Below are 4,090 nucleotides of genomic sequence, written 5' to 3' on the forward strand. Positions count from 1 at the left end.
AGGGGGCAGTGGGAGGATGGAGTGGGCTGCTGCTCCTCTTGCCAGCAGCCAAATGCCACAGTCTGTGCTCTCCAGGACCCTCAGACATTTCCAAACTCCACCTGACAGCTCAGGAAGCACCCTTTGCAGACTTGTCAAGTAGGGCTGCCACTGGTTACGAGGGAGTCAAAAATCCCATTTTATAAACACCTAGGGCTGCTTCCAAGCAACCAGAACTAATAGGGCCACGACTTGGCCCCCTTCTTTTAATTTGCTGCTAGAGTCCTTCATTTTTTTAAGATAAACTAGATGCATAAATCTCCTATCACTGGCACAGGCTGTTCCCTATCTCCTTTCATATTACTGCAGCTGGATTATGATAAACCAGCAACACCCTGAAAATGCTGTTGAACCTATTGATCAATTATGGTTAGCACTCGCTCCCTCCTCCCCCCCGCCCCCCAACCCCATATCAATTACAGGTAAACTAAGTCAGTTTCTGCTGACATTTACATGTTCAATTGTGAGTTCCCATGACATCACTAAATCATAATATCCAACAAATTCAGCTACTTGGGACATATTTTACAGCAAACTCATTCCCAAAAGCCTGTCAGGAAGCCAGCATCCCATCATGAGATAGTCATTCACTTAACCAACATTGAGACTGTGGCTGCTGTGTGTGTGGTGCCCAGTGCCAAGGATGCAGACAGGGCCTGGCCCTACGAGGAGCAGATAGGCCTATGACTACGGTGCCACCCGCAGGCTGTACGCCTCAAGGACAGCCCTGAGCTGTATTTGTGACAGTATCTCTTGCACCTAACAGGAGGCCTAGAACTTGGTGCTCAATAAAAATTTGACAATGAATAATACATAACAAAGATTTGGGAGATCAGGAGGAAGTGGTTAGCTCTGCTAGGGAACTAAAGAAAGCTTTGCAGAAGAGGTGCAAGAAGCTGGTCTTTGAAACATAGGAGTCAACAAAGCAGTCCAGGAGGGCAGCAAACAGGCAGGCATGATGTGGCGAGAGGTCAGGCAGGAAGGAAGGCAGGATGAAGAAGGATCTTGAACTGAAGGTTACAGATACTAGGCTCTGTTCATAGATTCTACCATCCAAATGATAAACTCTTCTTAGAATTGGAGCCAAGTTGCCTTTTTAGATGATTATTTTCCTTTCTTTGTCCAGTAGTAAAACCATGCTGTTTCCTTTCTCACCTTGACTGCTGGGAAACTCCTCAAGTACTGGGTTCCTTATACTTTTTTGTATCCCTTAACAGTCCTATGTAGGACTTTCCACCTACTAGATCTTATATTAGTTCTGTGTTGCTATAAAACAATATAATGACAAAAGTTGCCACTTAGCCCTAGCCCAATGGTCGGCAAACTGCGGCTCACGAGCCACATGCAGCTCTCTGGCCCCTTGAGTGTGGCTCTTCCACAAAATATCGACTTCTGCACATGGGCCACGAAGTTTCAATCGCACTGTACATGCGTGCCCGCACGTGTTATTTTATGGAAGAGCCACACTCAAGGGGCCGCAGTTTGCCAACCACTGGTCTAGAGTCCCTGGTTCGATTTCGGTCAAGGGCACATGCCTGGGTTGTAGGCTTGATCCCCAGTGGAGGGTGTGCTGGAGGAAGCCGATCAATGATTCTCTCTCATCATTGATGTTTCTATTTCTCCCTCTCCCTTCCTCTCTGAAATCAATTAAGAAAAAAAAAGTCGCCGCTTAAAGCAGTACACATTTATTATATCACAATTTCTCACAGAAGTCTGGACATCCTGGACTGGGACTTCTGCAGGGCTGCCATCAAGGTGTTGGCTAGGGCTGAGGTCTCATCTGAGGCTTGACTGGGGAGGAATCTGCTTGCAAGCTCATGAGGTGGTTGGCAGAATTCAGTTTCTTGGGGGCATCAGGGAGAGGTCTCAATTCCTTGTTCCCTCTGTAGGCAGCCCCAACGTCGCAGCTTGCTCTGTAAAGAAGGTGGTTCCAATTTTATGTAACATTATCATATACACATAATCACATCCATCCCATCACCTTTGCCCTATAATAAGTCCCACCCACACAGATCCCACCCACACTCGGGGGTGGGGGTTACACAGGGCATGAAGACCAGAAGGAAGGATCATGGACCATCTCAGAGTCTGTTGCCACAAGTCCTTGTCAGATATTAACCGCTAAGTGAACTACTCCTTTTGGCAACTGAAGGTATCACTTCCATAGACACACATATTCTCTGCTGAGGAAGAAAGTGAACTGTCCCCCTGCTAAGAATGCTCACCACCCCCGCCTCTATCTACTACAGTGCTGGGCATAGTTGTGCAGGTTATAAATATGGAACAAAGAAATGTTTTAGGATTCATATCACTGCTGGAAGGACCTGGAGTTTTCTACCATCAGGGTGATTATCTGATTGTCATAAATTTCTCGATTGACATGTGCAATTTAAAAAAACCCATAAAACAATTATAACAGTCACAAAGTGAGAACAAGTTCAGACATCACTATTATGAATGGGCTCTTTCCTAGAAAAATGTCTCCTAGCCCCTAGCAGCTACTGTTTCCTCCACTTTACAGATGAGCTATGTACATGAATACCATTTTCCAATTCTGCTAGTGCAAAATTTCACTAGCACAGGATAAGTGCATGGGCTACAGAGCCCGGTGGCCTGGGCTGACATCAAACTTCACTTACTATGTGACTTTGGACAAATTACCTAACTTCCCATAATGATAGCAAATGCTTTACTACTTGCTTTGTGTAGGCTCTTTACGTATATTAAATTCATATAAATTCATTTAACTCATATAACCACCCTGGGAGGTAGGCACCATTCGTATCCCTACCATTATTCTCACCTCAGTTAGGTGAGAAAACTGAGGGATAAGAGTTAAGGCCTGGGTTTACTATTCTTAGCCTGAGCAAGAACAGGGAGAATGAAGGGTAAGTGGTGGACAAGACAACCTTGAACAAAGGAACAGCAAGCAGGATGCTAGTGCCAGCAGATTCTAACTACTGTCCCCACTGCTGTCCCTGGCCAGGGAGGACAAGCAGAAACTGTGTGGTTTACCATTTGAACCTCGTCTACTGACTAAGATCTCGTGCTGACTGAGATCTTAAACATGACTTGCATCCCTGGGCAGGGTACGAGGACAAAAACTAAGCCAGAATGCCATCATCTGGGAAACTGAATTGCGTTTTGCTTAAAGGTAGCCTCACCTCGGTGAAAGTTCCTCTATTCCAGGGGCTGGTGCCCAGCCACAGGCTCCGTTTCAGCTTCTGCAACTTCCCACCAGCTTCACAAGGGCAAAGGGCATCTGCGTTAGCCTGTGAGCAAGAAGCCCAGCTGTGTGGAACCAAGGCTTCCTCATGCTCCGATGGCTTGGGAGGGAGGGGGCCTTAACACTGGGAGGAAGCAGATAGAGCTGACAAAGATGCAACTGGAGGAGGGGCCCTTTCAGCGAAGTCAGGCTCCCCCATTACTGCTGAGGAAACAAGAGAATGCACCAGGGAGGGGGTTAGGTGCTGGCAGGGAGACAGCGCCGAGCCTCCCTGGATCTGGGTGTCCCTTACTCTGCATTTTCCTCCCACACGCACCTTCTATCTCCTCTGTCTGAGGAGAGCCCCAAGAGATTCCAAAACCCCACAGAACCAGACGTCCTCTTAACCCAGGACCCCTTCCTCTGCCCATTCGTCCCCTCACCCCTGTACTCAGCTGAAGGCCACCCTGCCCGTCTGGCTTCTCTGGTAGGGCTTAGCAAGCCTCACTCAGAAGCAAACACAACGTTTCTTACACTTTTCCCGCCAACATGGCTGGGTAATAGCTGGGAGGCTTCGCTGGTGGCTGAGACACCCACCAACTGAGCGCACCTCTGCGCCGACAGGATCCAGCTTGCCGCGGTCACACAGTCCCCATTCCTGCCCTCACTCCCTGGGACATTCCAGCGCCCCTTGCATCTCCCCATCGCCCCTTTTCTGCCTGCCTATCTCCCTTTTCTTCCTGATGGCTGGGAGGGGGTTCTCGGTGCTCCGGGGCTTACTGCCCTCGAGTGTGCCCATTTTCCCGTGGGGGCGGGCGCGGTTACACCCGGGAGCGGCGAGCGCGC

The 4,090-nt window shown here is 48.7% G+C and overlaps 1 long non-coding RNA gene across 2 annotated transcripts; it reads right to left on the bottom strand.

The window, feature by feature from the left end:
• Positions 1-1,704: 1,704 nt before the first annotated feature.
• On the bottom strand, positions 1,705-4,090 carry LOC106724192. Of its 2 annotated transcripts, XR_001359941.1 has the most exons (3): positions 3,779-4,090; positions 3,204-3,466; positions 1,705-1,952 (listed from the first exon to the last, which is right to left on the bottom strand). It is a non-coding gene; the product is annotated as an uncharacterized LOC106724192 (long non-coding RNA). The 2 variants fall into 2 exon arrangements; XR_001359940.1 differs by having other exon boundaries at positions 3,204-4,090.

Source organism: Myotis brandtii, unplaced genomic scaffold (assembly GCF_000412655.1).
Source record: "Myotis brandtii unplaced genomic scaffold, ASM41265v1 scaffold744, whole genome shotgun sequence".
Taxonomy (NCBI): domain Eukaryota; kingdom Metazoa; phylum Chordata; class Mammalia; order Chiroptera; family Vespertilionidae; genus Myotis; species Myotis brandtii.